Genomic DNA, 19,083 nt, shown 5'->3' with positions numbered 1-19,083 from the left:
CATGATTTTTTAAAAGGTGCATATAACTTGATGGAAGGAGAAATAAGGAAAGGTTGAGGGTGCCGAGCTATGGAAGCCAGAGCAAAATACCCATGTGTGTGAAGGATGCCCCGGCAGGGACTTTTAAGGCCAAAACTGAGCTGAGAGGGAGGCTGTGGTTTGCAACGGCATCTCACCAGAGCTGAATTCCTCTGCAGCTTGTGTTCAGCGGTGCTCACATAGTTTGTGTTTAGCCACTATCAGCTAATGGTGCACATATACAAAATATAAAATTCTCAGCATATCTGCATCATTCCCCTAGTCACTATTCCATATAATCTAGCTTGGATTATTAAAAACATGACAACAAAACAGACTGTATCTTTTCATACGTAACATTTCCCTCAATGATTTCAGCAGAATCTCTCTATAAAATGGTAATATATCATTTATTTAAAAACAATCTTGACATTTTTTAAAATACTAAAATAAGAGTAAAGGCAGAAAAATAATGAATATAATAACTTACCTAGCATGCTTATATTACCATTAAATGTGGAAAGATTAGAAATAATATATACATACAATAGCAAGGAATTTTATAAATTATGGCCAGTCGACTCATTGGAATACATTATAAGCAAAAACAAAGAAGATTACATGTATTTTTCTTGGAAGTATATTTAAATGCCATTAATATTAAAATTACACATAATATACACAACTGCGTGTGTGCACATATGCACTAAAATTTCAGCTATGGTTATTTCAGTGTAGGATTCTAACTGATTTTTATTTTGCTTTTCTGTATTTTCTATTTTTTCTATCATAAATTTATATTGCTCTAGCAATAGGACAATGAGAAGTTAGTATGAAAAGTCACATCCAAAAATATTTTAGCCCTCACAATATTTTATAGCAAGGAACAGCAAGCAATATAATTTCAAAACCATAGGGAGCTAATTTTAAAGTGTATTCCACTCCAACCTGCTAGGCTGGTGGAGCTTGTGACACGTGGATGTGCCATGAAATGTAGAGCTGGGGTCTGGAGGGGTTATACCAACACTCTCTTAAGGGTCTGTTGGGGTTCATGTGTTGCAACATCCTAGGTTTATCAACAAACTTCACATTCAGAAACCATCCATCTCTTACAGAAACATTATTTCCTTGGAGGCACATGCAGATGCAACATAATCCAGGATCTTTATTGGGGGAAGGAAAGAGTGATTGCAACAGGAAAGCAGGTTAATACTACATCATGAATCAAAGCACCAAAGGGGGAAAAATAGTTTCTTACAATTGCAACTGTGGTGACATGATGATTTGGGCCATCAAGAAATTGGAAATTCTGTTGGCTCTACCCTATCTCTGAGATTTAGAAAATAGAACAGGATCCCAATGGTTCTTTGTGTCAATAACAATTGCCTTGCCTTGAACCAATGCCTTAACTCCCCTGGGCTTCAGATTTCCTGGTTGTAAAATGTTTATAATGATGTTCCTCTGGCTCTGACATCCTATAGTGTTACAATTTAAGGAAATTCAGCTACTAATAATTGAACACCTACTACATGCAAGATATCATGTTATGTGCTTTGGAAGGTACAAAATCCTGGCATCCAGTTCTTCCCTCAGAAAGTATGATAGGAGATGCAGATATACAGATCATATATAGATAATGAAAACAAAATGAAAAGTAGAATGTATCTAAGGACCTGAGACCCAAAACAGTGATCTGAAGTTGTTTTCTCCTCTTTAGCAATTTTCAATTATTTGACCACCTACCTATGTAAAGTATGAACAAATCCCTTTTGAAAATTCCAGCTTAAACCATAAAAAACCAATAAAAATAGGAATCTGTTTTGTAGTAAAAATTAATGAAATGTACTCCAATAAAATAGAATAAAACCTGAGTGATTCAGAGTAACAAACGTAAGGTTTGAGAATTAATGCAGTCAATTATGGAAAATGAGCATTGTGTGATTTTAATGAGCTCTTCAATTTTAAGTATTTAAAGAAGCATTATATGTAAATCTTTACAAAATACTTTCATAGAATACAAAATTTGAAAGAATATATATGTCTAGTGTGACCTTAGCACACAGAATACTCATATAAATTGGTTATCTGAACCTAAATAGAAGAATCAGTTTGCTAATGGGCTTTTGATGAATATAAGATCTGTTAAAAGTCCTTCTCCAGTCTTCTCTCTACTTCCTATAATTTTGTTCTGTCTATTTGAACTGTATGTAAATGTGAGACATTTGGTAGCAAACGTAAGCTTTCATCTATTTATGGTCCTTTCTATTCATGTTAGGTAACAAAGTAAGCTTTTGTTTTAATGTTTCTAGCCTTTACTACTAATACAAAGTGCACTTAAAGAAGAAGAAAGTCAATAATCAGGACATATCTGACCTTGTATATTAGCCATTCAGGTAGTTGTCTGTTGGATATTATTTGAAATGCACTATCAATATACCTTTATGCCCAAATTATCTTCCCCCCTGACCTGGTGAAACTAAATTACATTTTCATGAATTTATTCTTCTCAAATATAATTTTGGGTTGTCACATGTCATAGGTGAGAGAGAATGTACTAAGGCTTTAACTAACATGTAAACTACATGAAATTGATGCTTTTGTTGCTCAAAAAATACATTAGCAATTTCATATCATTGGAGCTATGTTTTGAAGAATTAACTTACTAGATATTAACCTGCCGTGGGCTGAGCCTGAAGATGGCCCTTTCTCCTCCCTACTCCCTTTCTCCTCCATAGATTAAGGAAGCACAGCTACATATGTAGCTGGAGCATCAGAAAAGGAAAGAGATGAAGCATAAGCAAACTTAGTCTACGATTTACTCAATGCCAGATGTGTTCAAAAGTGCAAGAGAAAGAGACATGATCCCTATTCTAGTTAACAAGAAAAGAGCATACAGAATAGCTGGTAAGCCATTCAAGCCTGAATAAAATTGAAAGCCGGGTTGTTTTCAGACTACACTTATTGTAATAGTTCTGTAAAGAAAAGGATCATTCTGGGTGGGAGGCAAGAGCCTGGAGACTTGGTGACTTCATCTGAGCTTTGAAGGATCTGAGTCAGACGAAGTGTGCTATACTCAGGCAGATTTTATCCCCCCAAAAGATAGCAGCTCCAATGAGGATGGAAGATCAGATCCCTGGCCACAAAACACCTCTATTCTTCCCTTCTCCCTAACATTTCATCACATGTGGCTGAATACATATGGAATAATTGGTTCAGTTTTAACTTTGGAACTGGATGCTCAGTGGAAAGAGAGCTGTCAGAGAGGGAAACCTTGCCACTAGTGTCCTGGTAGTGAGAAAGAAACTCCATGGTAACCAGTAAGTGGTAGAAAGTCCCATCTCCTTTACTTATGAATTCAATTTTAGTTTAAATTGATTCCAAGAAAATAAATATATAGAATGAAGGCAAGACTAAGTCCTCAGCATTATCATGTTGAGTGTGGGTGTGTGAATGTTTTTAAGCATAGAAGAAAACCTCAATAGCTCACTGAAGGAAGAAAATCAAGGGCCCTGGTTCACTGCCCTTTGGCTTCAGCACAGGCTATGCGACAGACAAGACAAGCAGGAGGAGGAGGCAGAGCCATGCTGAGCAGAGCTCACAGAAGTTTTTACCCAAAGACTACTCCGTTTCTCAGTCTGAGAATATATCAGAAAAATGTTTTTAAAGTACACATTTTTAAGCTAATTGACCCAGATTTTTTTGTTTGTTTCAGTGCTGGGGATGAAACTCAGAGCCTTCTGCATGCTAAGCAAGTGCTCTACCACTGAGTTACATCCCTAGGCCAAATTGTCCCAGTTTAGGGCACTTGGAACCTTTGGATTTTTTTTAAATTACTGTATATAACCCAAACTGCCTTTGAAGTGTGTGGTTTTTTTTTTTTACTAAGAATATAATATAGAAGTATAACTAAATTTTGGTAATAAAAATTTATTTAAAAAATGACATTAGGACAGAAGCCAAATAAACTGAAGGAATATTATCCATTGCAGTGATTCACGAACTCTTCAATATCAGGCCAACTCTTACTTTTCATACTCGCCTCTCCAGAATTCCAAGTTTTATATGATAGTTATTATTCGCTGATAAAAAATTTCATTTTACCTGTATTCCCATGATTTTTCCATTTAAGTTGTATTCCAGATTTAACCATCCACATTTATAAAAGGATCATGACATTATGGAATCACACATGTAACAATGAACATTATAAAGTCAGGGAGCAAAAACACTTGCTGGTAGTGGTGTGTGACTATATTCTTCCTACTCTCGTTCAGACCCATGGTATCTTCAACTCTATGTCATACTCTGAAGAACTAACCAGAGCTTTCGATCTAGAAAAACCAATTCTTTTTTCTTTTATTTTCTCCCTCTTCCTCTTTTTCTCTTACTCTACTTTTAATATCTTCTGTTTGCAATTGTAGTCAGTGCCTCCCTAACACTACACAATTGATGCGTTACTTCTGTTTTAACATGCTACATTTTAGTAATAGTTATTAAATGGTCCCTAGGTAAGAAATTTGTTTTAGAGCAATCACATTCTCCGTCCTGTCCTTCCACTAATTTTACTTATATTTCAAGTTTAATTGTGCACCTGAGTATCAGCATAATTTTAAGGACTAGATTTAAGCCTATGGCTTCTGATATGTCAGTCTCCTCTAGGACATCTCGAGTCCCCAGGATAGAAGCTAAAGGAACTAGCTTTGGCTTCCTCAGCCCCACCTATCCAGCTCCTCCTTTAAACTAGTATTAGATCTACCATTGTTTTTTCAAAATGTCTTTAACTTTTTATTATAAAAAATTTTAAACACACAAAGTGAAAGCAATAGTATAATGGCCATCAAATACTCATTACTCAACTTTGATAATTATCAAGATCTACCATTGTTTTATTATCTATATCTTTACCCATTCAACACCTTTTCATTCAATTATTTTTTCCCATTATTTTAAATTGTCAATGTTTATAACATTTGGCTTCTTCTACCAGTATTTTTTACTGAGAGATGATATAATTCTAGCAAAAAAGTAAATAAATTTAATATTTGTATCTTTAATGGATTATTTTCAAAGAAGTGTACAATTTTTGTTAGAGTCTTTGAAATTGTGAAATTTTGAAATTGTCCACTGACTCCCCCACTGTCACCATTCTCATTTCTAATACCATAATTTCAAGTCCATAAGTCCTTAGAAAAGCTTCTTGTACCTCTTCTCTGAAAACTATGGCACTCTGAAAAGAGAGATTGAAGATGATATCAGAAAATGGACAGACATCCCCTGCTCCTGGGTAGGAAGGATTAATATAGTGAAAATGGCCATACTTCCAAAACTGTAGATTTAATGCAATGCCAATTGAGATCCCAGCAGCATACTTCATGGACCTTGAGAAAACAACCCAAAAATTCATTTGGAACAAGAAGAGACCCAGAATAGCAAAAGCAATTTTAGGTAACAGAGACATGGCAGGGAGTATCAACTGCAACTATACTACAATCTGCAATCTGCAAATATACTACAAAGCAACTGTGATAAAAATAGCATGGTGCTGGCAAAGAAACAGACCTGAGGACCAGTGGAACAGATTAGAAGATGCAGAAACAACTCCAGACACACTCAGCCATCTTATCTTCGATAAAGGAGCCAAATACCCACACTGGAGGAAAGATAGCTTCTTTAATAAATGGTGCTGGTTGGGTTTCAACTTGCCAAAGATTAAAACTAGATCTATATCTCTCGCCATGCACTAAACTAAAATCAAAATGGATTAAAGATCTAAATATTAAAATAGAAACTCTGAACCAGTTGGAACAGAGGTTAGGTAGAACTCTTGAAGACATCGGTGTAGGAAAAGATTTTATGAACAAAACCTCAGTTGCCCATGAACTAGCACAAACAATCAACAAGTGGGATCTCTTCTTATTCAAAAGCTTCTGCACAGCAAGAGAAACCACCAGCAGTGTGAAGAGTCAGCCCACAATGTGAGAAAAAATCTTCACCTGCTTTTCCTCAGACAAAGGTCTACTATCTCAAATCTATAAAGAACTTAAAAAGATCAGAACTCCCAAATTGAAAGACCCAATCTGAAAATGGGCATCTGAAATGAACAGACATTTCTCAGAAAAGGAAGTAGAAATAGCAAATAAATACATGAAAAAATGTTCAACATCACTGGTTATTTGAGAGATACAAATGAAAACAATGCTGAGATTCCACCTCACACCAGAAAGAATGGCTGCTATCATGAAATCAACCAATAACAAATGCTGGTGGGTATGGGGAAAGAGGAACCCTGCTCCACTGCTGGTGGGAGTGTAGACTGGTGCAACCACTGTGGAAATCAGTATGGAGATACCTCAAAGAACTAGGACTGGAAGTCCCATTTGACCCCACTATTCCACTGCTGGAGATCTTCCCCAAAGAATTAAAAGAATCATACCACAGTGATATATGTGCGCCCATGTTCATAGCAGCACAGTTTGTAATAGCTAAAACTTGGAAACAGCCCAAATGCCTATCAACTGGAGACTGGATAAAGAAAATGTGTTTTTTTAATAAAATGGAGTACTACTCAGCCATAAAAAATGAGAAATTAGAGACATTTATAGCTAAATGCATGCACATTGAGGCGATACTCTTAAGTGAAATAAATAGGACACACATGTGTAAATACTGAATAGTTTCTGTGGTGTGAGAAACTGAAAGTATAAATGGGGACTAAAATGTATAATAGGTAATGTGAAATAGGAAGAAAAGGGGCGAAGGGGAAGGAAGTGAGAGGGATGGGATGGGGAAAGGATAGAAGGGAATGGGATTAATATGAGAAAATGGAAAAATAGGAACAAAATCTTTGTAAATATGGAGGAATGGAGGGTTTGAAGGGATGGCTGGGCAAGGGTGAAAAATAAGAACCAAGAGAGACTATGTAAAGGTGCAAATTTCCAACGATGAATGTCATTATATTGTATACCTAAAATGTACCAATGATTAGAATGAATAATCGATAATGCAAAATAGAAAGAAAATGTCCAAAGGGGCAGGGGTAGTGGGAGGGCCAGGAGAAAGGAAAGAAAGGAAAGGAAAAATGATGAGAAATGGAAAAAATGGAAATAAAGTCTTTGTAAATAGGGAAGGGTGGAGGGGGTGAAGAGAGGGCTAAGAATGGAAGAAAAAGAAAAGAAAAGAAAAGCTTCTTGTCCAAGGAATAGGATGTGTATAACAAATGTCTCATTAAGATGTAGAAAAATAAAGGTAATGCTAATTAATACACAGATTAGACTGCTGCATTGAGGATTTAAAATGCAATGGAAAAGATGCTTGAAGAACAAACTATTTCAGAGTGTGTTAGTCAACTGATACCATCACAAAAAAATTCCATAGAGTGGATTCCTTAAAAACCAGAAATTTATTTTCTCATAGTTCTGTATGTTGAAAAGTCCAAGATCAAGGTTTAGCAGGGTTTGGTGTCTGGTAAGGGCTCTCTTACTGGCATGCAGACCCTTACCTTCTCACTGTGTCCTTACCTATCAGGAAGAGATTGTCTGAGCTCTCTGATGTGTCTCTTATAAGGATACTAATCTCATTGGATCCTGGCTCCAACCTCCTGTCTACATCTATTGGAGTTTTTATTTAGGTGTCCATTCAAAGCCTCATACACTCATAGGTGGGGCTTTGTGGGGGGTGACCAGATAATGGGTGTGTGACACTGAACACTGATTAGTCCAATCATGGGTTTATAGCTGGATGTGATGTTGGGAAGTAAAAGCCTGGTGGGAAGAGATGGGTCACTGTGAGCCTGGCCTGGAAGGGTGTATATATCATTCCTCCTCCATTGATGTCTCTCTGCTTCTTGCTATGTCATGAAATGATTTTCCTCTGTCATGCCTCTCTGCCATGAACTGTTTCTCCTCTGTGATGCCCCTCTGCCATGCCCCCCTGTCTTGGAGCCAGCCAACTATGGACTGAAACCTCTACGAACTCTGAGCCAAAATAAACCTCTCCTCCTTTCCTTTGTAGGTATTGGGTATCTTGTCCCAGGACCTAGAAAGTAGCTAAGGCAGCATCTAACCTAATACCTCTCACATCCTTCATACTGGAATTTAAAACTTCAACATATGAATTTTGGAGGGACCCAAAAATTCAGTCCATAACAGGGAATAATTAGATGTAATCTGTTTTTTCTGCACTATTCCACTGACATTTTTTCCATAATCATAAATTGTTTTCAGATTCACCATCTACTTTGCAGAAGAATTGAATATACTGTTCTGTTGGCCTTGTGAGAGTGTGCCAGAATTACTATATAAACCTTCTTACAAATGTCCAGTGGCACTGTGAATATGTAAATATAATATGAATATGTAAAAAACAGATTCCTTAGGAGGAAAAAGAAACAGGACAAGGAAGGGACTTTTTGACCTGGCTCAGGTAGGAAAAATGGCATGGGTCTTACATGGGCAGTCGTCACTTGCAACCCCCTCTCTCCTCTCTTGGACCTGGGACTCTCAAGCTATTTGGCTTTTGAAAATGTAATGCAACTAGTTACTCCATGTTTGCAATGGTCTTTTCATGTGTCAACCTTGCTAGGCTACCATCCCCAGCTATTCAACCAAACACTAATCTGGGTGTTGCTGTAAAAGAGTTTTGTAGGTTTGGTGAAAGCTCAGAACCAGTTGACTTGAAGTAAGAGAGATTCTCTGAGGTAGTCTGTAGTGGAGTTTGGATATTGGGGCAGTAAACTTTGCTATCAACTCCATAGGAACAAGGAACAGAGCCAGAGAGGGGAAGACCATTCCTTTCAGGACTGAGCTGGACAGAAGCGTTCTTCTTGCTGGAGCAGCTGGAGGGTGAGAAAACCTGAGTTTCAGCCTGAAATCACCTTTGCTAATAAATAGGCTGAAATTACCTCTGCTGATGAAAACAGAAGCAGGCATCCTCCCTTTCCTGAGGCTTTTCAAGTTAATTAGAATATCTGCCTGCACACATAAGCCTCTAAACACTTCAATATTGGGAGTTCTAGAAATCCCAAAATTTCCAAATTTAACCCTGGAATTTAAGAGATAAATTGAATTAGACAGAACAGGAAAGGAATGTTAACTAGTTGGGATTAACATTCACCTACAGAAAATACTTTTAGATCCATGAGGTAAAAGGCATTAAATTCAGGCTTTAGAGCCACCAGGACCAGCAGGTTTAGGAAACTTTCCAAGCGTTGCCATGTTCACTATTCCCATTTGCAAAATGGAAATACTACCTAATTTAGGCTCTGCAGCAAAGTGCGTCATGTTCTGGGCACATATTCTTACCTTTTGTTTAAAAATGCAAATCATTTGACTTTCTGCCCTGGTACAAAAATCTCTAGATTTTGGTTGCTCAGCAAGCATCATTTATACCACATAAATGATTGCCATGATCCTGCAATAAATTTTTGAAAAACAGAAACATAGGACTTCCCGAGTATCCTGAGTCATTGACAGAGTCAGAAATAGACTGTAAAACTGCTGATCTATTATCCTATGGTCTGCTAGCTCAAGGGATCTTTCTTTTAATACCTCTCTATGTAATTAAGCATTCAGTTCTTCAATCATGTATTTTCCCCTCGTTTGTAACTTTTTTGCTGATGGCCAAGGCCATTAACTCCTTCCTTTGTTAGCCAGTTGGAGTCTTGGGAAAAAAAAAAAAAAAAAACCTCAAAGAGAAATTCTATAACCCTGAGAATTTACCACAAAAATGTAACATAGCAGACTTTTATTGGTTAATGATAGAAAGAGTTACCCAGCAGGTTTGAAACTGAAGATGGACCTCTAATCTCAGTAATACATCAAATACAAAAGTTACATTTCCAAATTCCTGGAAATATCAGTTTCCGCATGGTGGTCCACTACTTTCTCTTCCCTGGAGATTGTTTTTCCCCATACCTAAAAATGAGTTTGCTTTTCCCTTGAAAGCCTTCATAAAATTTTAGTATTGTTTCACAATAAGAAAAAAAAAAAAACCTCAGAGAAGAAAGTTAGAACAACACATCTTTTCCCTACTTATGTCACATGAAATCCCTCAGAGAGCAATGTTAACGTCCAGAGATAGATGTGTACAATAGATTCTTAAGCTCTCCTAGAGTAGAGTGAGACCTAATCTCCAACTCAGAGAACTATCAAAAGTGTACTGTGATCATACCAGAGGAGCCTGAAAATTCATCCCAAGCAAATTAATCCACTGTTGGCAGGTAGCTGCTGTAGGGATGAGTCAGTAGATAGAATTTGAAGAAATTATTCTTTTGCTAGTGGTCTCAATGTTGGTGATTTGTCCAAAATAGAAAGGAAAAAAAATTAAAAGTTTTCAAAGTGGATTGCTATGGGAAAGCTTTTCTTCCTTTGTTGATATCTCTGGCATTAAAATGTCTTCACCTCTGTTAAGCACTGCCCAAATATCTCCCCCAAAACCCCCAAAAAACAACATGTGCATAGAAATGATTGATGTCCCAGCTGCTAAAACTCTCTCTGATCATAAGAGAATTTCTGTTCCCTACTGGACCTCAGCAATTTTTCCTTACCTTCTCTCTCTCTTCTCCACCTATCCTCCTTGAAAAGAGTAGCAGCGATCAAATCTTTTAAAACACCTACTGCCATCCTGGAGCCTTATTACTCAAATAGAGCAGGGACAAAACAATTATTTTGAAGCAAGGTTTTCTTCTTCTGCCTATACAGAAAGAAATTATTCCTAGAAAATGAGGCCATTTAACACTGTACCTGGAAATGGATGGCAATGTAAAGTGTCAATTTTTAAAGTATCTAATAATTGGGAAAGTATTACTAGTTTTTAAAGTATCAATTATTACTTGGAAAATTTGATAGACTTCTTTGAACAGTAATCTCCAAATCAGTTAAATGAAGATTAAAAATATTAGATAAGGAACAATTATTTTAAAAGATAAAGTCATTATTCTCACACAAATATAATGAACATGTCATGATTTTAGTGAACCCAATAATTAATGCAGAAAATATAGCTGTTAAAACAAGAACAAAGGAAATTCCAAATTGCACACATGTATGTGCCATTACAAATTCAGAAATGAATTTACTAAAAAATCCAAATCTAGTTAGTAGGTATCTCAGACAAAGTTTATTTGCATTTTTATTAACAGTAATCATCTGCAAAGCATTAATTTTCTACAATTTACAGTGCTGGGTGTGGTGATGCACACCTATAATCCCAGCACTCTGGGTGACTGAGGTAGGAGGATCACAAGTTTGAGTCTAGCAAGGGCAACTTAGTAAGACCTTGTCCCATAACTTAAAAACAGGCCTAGAGACGTGGCTCAGTATGAAGGCACTGGGTTCAATCCCTAGTACTACAAACAAAACAATACAATTTATTTTTTTTAATGAATGCTATTGGTACATTTTAGGTATACAATATGATGACATTCATCATTGGAAATTTGCACCTTTACATCATCTCTCTTGGTTCTTATTTTTTCCCCATTCCCCTGCCCTCCCCTCAACTCCTCCATCCCTTCCTATTTACAAAGACTTTGTTTCCATTTCTTCATTTTCTCATATTAATTCCATTCCCAATACAAATTATAGAGATATAAAATAATTTAGACAATGAAAGGTGCAGATGGCCCAGATGCTGGTACTCTGCAGTTCATCTATGGTGCCCCAGCTCCAAGTGAAAATGGAGACAATGGAAAATATGAAGGCAATTGAAGACAATAATCAGGTATAGGAGCTACAACCAAACATCTTATGATTTTCGGGAGATTGGCTTTTGAAAATTAAAACTTTTTCTGGGTTTCAAACATTTCCTTTAAATATCAAGAAAATGTCTTTACCAGTTCAAACCAGAAAGGAAAGTGTATTCCATATAGTTTCTTCACTCCTTAAAAGTATTACATGAGGACACTGAAGAGAAAGGAGACCCATACTACAACTGAGTGAGCTCCTTGATGCCTATCTATGAGATTCTACCTTGGGAATGGCAAGGGAAGCCCTGCAGTAGAGTTCCAGATTAGGATTCTGAAGGCAGAGCAACTTGGGCCCTGCTTCCCACCTGGAATCATGGGCAGAGGAGACTTGCAGTAGGGTGTGTGGCATGCTGGAGGAGAAAAGTGCCTACAGGGTGCTCAGGCTGTGGACATCAGCAGCAAGAGATGGTGGCACTGCCCAAGGACAGGTGTGGCCAGGCACAGCAGCGACAGATGGTGCTGGACAGAGGCCAGCACCATAAGTCACATGGGACAAGACATCTTGACACCAGAGAGCAACTGAGGCAATGAAGATTGTAAGGGGCAAATCCCCGAGAAAGAAGAGAGCACAAGGTGAAGTCTGACCTTTCCAATGAGAGTCTGACTTCTGAATTATCTGCCATAAGCTCCTGTACTCCACATCCCATGACTGATTCATCCTGCATGGGACAACTTTAGGTATTTTAATGACAGCATTGAGCATCAGATATGGTGGTGACACACACCAGAAGGTATAGTGCTGATGTTTTACAAGAACTCTCTAGAATGAGCCCACACTTTACATACCTTATCAGCATTTTATAAGGGCCTCCATTGAATGCATTTTCAGCTTTCTTCTTATAAGTAATTATTTATAAAAGTGGTTTTCTTCTTATGACTCACTAGATTCTGAAGAGGTCCACAAGGCCAAGACTTATGTCTTAGGTATCTTTTTATAACATCTACCTTGTATATAACAGGTGCTCAATGCGTGTTTATTAAACTGTTATTTCTTTCTAAATTAAAGCTGCAGTATTTCTAAGGATAAAATTACTCACCCCATTCACAATTTCAGAGCTAAAACAGTATTATTGATCTTTAATTTTTGTTCTATCACATGCGTTCTAAAGGCAAACTCATTAAAGTATATGTGTGTGTGTTTATGTGTGTGTATGTATATATGAACCTACCTGTATAATAACAATATAACACGTCTTGTTAATGTTTATATGTGATCTGTGTGCCTTTACCATGCATGCCATTTCTTGTGGACTGTTGGAGTACTAGGCAGTAGTGACCTATTATTGGAACACCCTAACGTCCATGTGTGCCGGCCTCTTTTTTCATGAAGCGGAGCACACAGAGCACACTGAGGTTGCTGCCAGCCAGCCATTTTATTCTAAGCTTCCACTGAACTATCAAAATGGTTTTGTCATGTGTGGCTGGATCATTTTTTTCCCTGATATGTTAAAATTAACCCAGAACCCATCCTTGCATAAAGTCGCTGAATTGTTTTTTCTAATAGACATTACCCTTTACTTAACTGTTTTGTTTGTACCTGCCAGAAAGTTGCAGTGTCTGGTGTACAGAGGTGCAAGCTGCAAGGACTACACAAGCACATGTGTCAAAGCAGTGCAGACTGACTGCTTAGCCCAGGCCCCTGCTGATGCAAGGGACAAGTCTATAAGTAACTCTTAGAAGAGAAGGTACCAGCCAAGCCCATCAAAGGGAAGTGGCTGTGAGATTGCAAATCATGGAGAGTGCTGTCCCTCTCCCAACAATGCTGCCCCATTCTTGGGGACTTTGGCCTCACCTCTGATTCTGCAAGCCGAGTCAGCACCCTGTGCTCCATCTGCTGACACTGGTTGTTCCTCTTTTGAACTATTCTCCACAATACTTGACTGTATCCTGCTCCCTACAACTTTTCTCCTATCTGCTAAAGGAGGACTCAGGCTGCAGAGGTGAGTACTAATCAAGCTTGCCTTTCACTACCTTCCTGGATCCTAATGAGACATCTAAAAATGACAACCTCTTCTATCTTAGCTTGCTTATTGTCTGCTTTAAAGCACAAGCCAAGAGATGACTGCATGAACCATTATGTCACCTCTGCCCTACAAATTCTAAAGCCTACTATTCTAATGGCACCTTTTAGACACTCACTCAAGAATGTGCAAACATATGCCTTGCCAGATAGCTTCAGATTTGCCATGTTATGCTGGACTATTCTCAACACCTGTTAATGGATTTTTAAAAAAAATTACAGATGGCTAAACAATAAAGTTTTATGACTAAGGCAATATTTTGAGGCTTTGAGCTTTGGGGTCTTCTTAGAATCTTTCCTGACTTTTAAACTACAACAACTTCAATTTTAAATGCACAATAGAGATAATGTTTAAAAGCCATTCAAAACAAATTTAGCAAAATATAAGACCATGTTACAATTGGCACAGCATATTTTTATCTCAGATTCTATTACAAAAGATGGCTACCATGCCGAGGGAAGTCAGCTGGCCCCCGGCTCACAGAACTGAGGCCCAGACCAGCTGCAAGAAGAAAATTCACTGCTTGCAACCAGAGAGATGCAGATGGTTTATATCATACCTATAATCTAAATTATTAAAGTGAAAATGCTTAAAACAGCACATGGCCTTTATAAAGACTATGTTGTAGATGGATTCCAAATTGTTTTGCAATAAATACAATCATAATGGCTTATATCATTTTCTAAAAATTTTTTCTTTTGAAACTAAATTACTGTTTGATGCTTTCCAAAGTTGATTTGTGGGTAAAGATCTAGTCTGAAATCTGCTTTTATTTTTGAGTGATAGTAACATGAAAGAAACATAGTTTTACCTCTTTTGCATTTTTTTCTTATTTCAAATTACTTAAATATATCTAAACCTTAGGATGTCAGACAGTCCTTTTAGGTAGAGCTCAATGATAAAAGGAAATTAAAAAATGTTACCCAACATTTAATGAAGTGATTTGAAAATACCAAACTACTTATAAGAAATGGAAGATTGTACTGGCTAGAACAATGAAGATCTTAGCCTAGTTAACTACAGCAAATCAAAAACCATGCCAATAGTTACTCCCAAGATACAAATCCAAAAACAATCCATCAAATTAGATACCTGGTCAATTTGAACTTCAAAAAAATTAAACTATACAGTTGATTGAAATGGTTGCTGGACAGTTGTTTTCTCAATGTCTCTTTGGCTTTGTATCTAGTGGGACAGGAATCAAATACAGTAGAAAATGACAGGGTGATCAATGACTGATCCATGTAACATATGTGACACTGAACTCCAAATATTCATTTTGAAGAGGAGAGACTCAAAAGAGCTTCTAACTAAGAGAATACAGAAACAAGTGCCATGGGATTCAATTTATGCCTGTTGTTTACTATTGTATAATAGATTTTCAAATAAATAAAATAATAGAAAACAATCCTGACCATTACATTTTTAAAACTGTACTTTCAAAGCATTATTTATGATCCTTTGTACAATAGAGTTGAATCTTTATTTCCCCTCTAGGATCATCCAAAGTCTTATGGTCATAATCCTGGCTTAAATCCTCCAAAACAACATATAAATGTATTAAATGTGATTGAGGTGAACACAGACTGTCTTCAGGATATAAAAGAGTTTATTTGGTTTGGCTCTGTCTTAATCTTTTAATTGTATAAGGTTATTCCCTTCTTTCTCTTTAAAATGAAGTAAAATGAACAAGTGATTATATAAGCCTCTCACAAAAGATTCTTTACTCTCATATTATTGGCATGTGTATCTCAGACATTAGTCTAATAGATAGCATAATTCGTTTTGCCAACATTTATTTAGCTTAACAAAGCATGTTCAACTTATTGAAGCAGGCTACTGAATTTGAGCTGAAAATACACAAAATTAGGGCAATATGTAAAATAGAATTTTGTTACCTACATTTGCACAGCTGCAGTAGACACACAGAGAATAAGTTCTCAGCACAAATAACTTTTGATTTATTCATTTTTGCCTAAAATATTGATTTCCAAAAAGTTTTGGCCAAAGTAGATAGCTTGATAATGATGCAAAATTTTCCGATTAAAGATCAAACTATTATTCCATTTGAAAAATTACCAACTGGAATAGAAGACAACCAGCCTGTCCACTTAGCAGAGAGAGGCAGACTGAAAGCTGGAATTTTTACATGTTTCTGATAATAAAGAGCTTATAAAGTGCCAGACCAACCAAGTGTTGGATGCTGGGAACACAAGGCTAAATAAGACACCATCCTTCTTCCAGGACTTATTGTGGTGCTTCAGGAAGAATGGGTAAATGGTCAAATAAATGCAAGTAAATGAGTTAATTACTACTGAATATGACAACTTAGGAGTTAGGAACCTAGGACTTGGTGAGCATAAGACAGAAAAAAAAAACTACCTTGTTTTCTAACTCTCAGCTTTTTGCACATGGTAGCCACAGTGGTCTTCAGAATGCAAATCCTATTGTAAAATCAATAACACTCTTACTAAAATTATTTCATGGTTTGCCATTGCTTTGAAGAAAAAGACAAAGCTCCTTAAAATGACTAGCTTACAAGGCTATACAATTCTGCAGTCCCCTGTCTCTCTTCACTCTGGTTATTTTTTAACAGCTGTATTGAGATACAATTTACATACCAAAAATTTATTTTTCACCTATTTTAAGTATACACCTCAGGACATTTTAGTGTATCGACAGAGTTACACAACTATCACTACAATCTAACTTTAGAGCATTTCCATTACTCTAAGGGATAACTTTATGTCCACTTAGCCATTCCTTATTCCACCTCAGCCTGAAGCAAACACTAATCTACTTTCTGTCTTTATAGATTTTCTTTTTCTGGACATTTCTTATAAATATTTAATGTTTGCTCTTTTGTGACTGGTTTATTTCACTGAAAATGAAAATATAATACTCTCTGCAGACATTTTTCAGGCTCAACAGTTCATGTACTTGAAGTTCTTCCATATTGTAGCACATATTGCTACCGCATTTCTTTTTATTAGAATAATATTGTGCTTTAGGATTCACCACAGTTTGTTTACCTATTCATCAGCTGAAGGACATGTAGGTTGTTTCTATTTTGGGGTACTATGAATTATCCTGTATGAGCATTCACATACAGTTTTGTGTGGAGATATATTGCCACTGCTTCTAGATGGCATTTAGAAGCGGAATTTCTAAAATAAAAGGGAAAAAGCACAAAAAGGAAACAAAAAAGAAGCAGAATTCCTGGGTCATATTATCAGTCCTTGCTTAATATTTCCCATTAAAAAAACATTTTCCAAAGTAGTTCCACAATCTTGTATTCCCACCAGCAATGTATAAATGTTCCAAGTTTTCCACATTTTTGTCAACACTTGGTACTGTTTGCCGATTAGAACCATATGAAATGGTATCGTTTTGTGGTTTTGGTTTGCATTTCTCTAGTAACTAATGATGTTTAACATCTTGCCATATGATTATTGAACATTTATATATATTTTTGTGGAGAAATATCTACTCAAACTTTTTGCCCATTTTACTTAGGTTATTTCTTTTGTCATTGACTTAGAATTCTTTATATATATTCTGGATACAGAAACAAGATTTGCGAATATTGCCTCCATATTATATAATCATATAATCTGAATATTATGACTCAGATTATAACTATTAGGAATCAGACTTGAATACCAAGACAGAAATAAGAATACTTGTGCTATTCTTGACTTACTACTTACTTCAGTGTTCATTCACTGAACAATGCAATTTATAAACAGCAAAACTGGGACATTTTTTAAACATGGGAACAAGTATCCTGCAGTAATCCAGTAAGGAACTACTGTTACACCAAGAAAGTTGAGCTCTCCTAGCAAAACTCTGCACAAAATAAATTCTTCAAAGAAGATTATCAAAATGGCTGTCTGTAGAATAACTTTGACTATCACATGTTTCCACTGCTTTTCTGATTCATGATTTAAAAAAAACTTTTGTGAATTTTATGGCTGCAGTTAAAAATTGTTTTTGCAATGTTTTTAATGTTTTCAGTTTATACTCCAGCAAAATCTTTCAGGTTTACTTTCCTAAATTGAATTTTTTGGCTCATTGCAAAGATTTATTTATGTTTTAGTTGTTTCTATTGGCATATTAAGGATTGGGTTTTTAAGGTGCTTAACATAAAATAAACTCACACACTGATAAGTTTGGAGCCCAGCAAAAATTTAAAGCCACATGTTCACAAAGAAAATGGGAGAACTCTGAAATTTACAAATCCAAGATAAGATGAAGCAAGAAATGTTGCAAAAATGTCCCCATGGTCATGAATTTGAGTCTGAGTAAATTGGTATGCCTTCTTTCACTTATGTGAGAGAAAATCCAAAAAGCTAGAACATGGGATCATTTGGAGAAACGTACACTCCTGAAATTCACCCCACCCAGTCTCTAACCATCCTTCCTGCTCATGGCTCCTGTGGCTTATCTTCTTCCATCCTTTATGAGAATACAATTTTCCCTGAAAACTAAATTGACAAACTCAACCATTTTTCAGATGTGACAACTAATTTGAGTGGTGTGGAAAAGAGACTCTGAAATAATATGTTTAATGAAATTGACTTCTGTTCCATTTTGATTTCTATTGATCTTGACCTGAATTATTTGTTCAGTTTTTGTTTAAAATAAATAACTGCATATCTGTGCAGGTGGCATTTTAAACAAAAATGTATTAGAGAGTGGATTTGAGTGATTATTACATATTTTCTAGGCCTGTCAGTTCATAAACTATAGGCTAGCACTTTTAGCCTTAAAGTATGGCAAAAATAAGTTTGTGTTGATATCTTTGTCATGATTTAAATTTACTACCTTTTGTTTTAACATTGTTGAAAAATGATTCTGTTTATTCGCTGTCATTTCGGTTTGCCCCATGTGCATGAAACTTGAAGGCAAGATGTGCATTTTCCATTCTGGCCACTTGAGGGAATCAGGCTTTAGAAACTGTAGGCAATTCAGGTCTTTATTTCAAAAGACAGGAGAATAAATATTTATTTGTTACCAAGTGTTTCTTATTGTCACCTAGACATCAAAAAGATCACAGAGTCTAAGTTCTGAGATAAATTACTCTTTATATACTTTATATCCAGGTGGAAAAGAAGAATTGCTGATGAATGGGAGTCCTGGGAGGTACTAAGTGAGGTCTCCACATACAATTTATGATCAGCACTCATGGACTTCAGAATGATTAATACCATCAATTCTCACTGGAATAAGAGCTGTTTTAGCCCAGGAGAGGACTGTATATTACTGTTTATAGAAGCAGATAACATCAAAGTAACCCAT

General features: G+C 36.3%; 1 protein-coding gene across 9 annotated transcripts in view; it reads left to right on the top strand.

The window, feature by feature from the left end:
• The first annotated feature begins 13,406 nt into the window (after positions 1 to 13,406).
• The window catches only part of Eya1 (EYA transcriptional coactivator and phosphatase 1), a 431,890-nt gene continuing 426,213 nt past the window's right edge, over positions 13,407 to 19,083 (top strand). Inside the window, exon 1 of one of the 9 annotated variants that reach the window (XM_087190467.1) lies at positions 13,407 to 13,701. The gene's annotated coding sequence lies outside the window, so the exon portion shown is untranslated. The remainder of the gene's footprint in view (positions 13,702 to 19,083) is intronic. The other 8 variants (XM_087190466.1, XM_087190465.1, XM_087190468.1 and 5 more) reach the window with 8 other exon arrangements.

Source organism: Heterocephalus glaber, unplaced genomic scaffold (genome assembly GCF_053883595.1).
Source record: "Heterocephalus glaber isolate CG9 unplaced genomic scaffold, H.glaber_assembly_v1.0 deba00001553, whole genome shotgun sequence".
NCBI classification, from domain to species: Eukaryota; Metazoa; Chordata; class Mammalia; order Rodentia; family Bathyergidae; genus Heterocephalus; species Heterocephalus glaber.
Note: the sequence above shows the minus strand (reverse complement) of the source record. Positions and strands in the feature narration are given on the sequence as shown.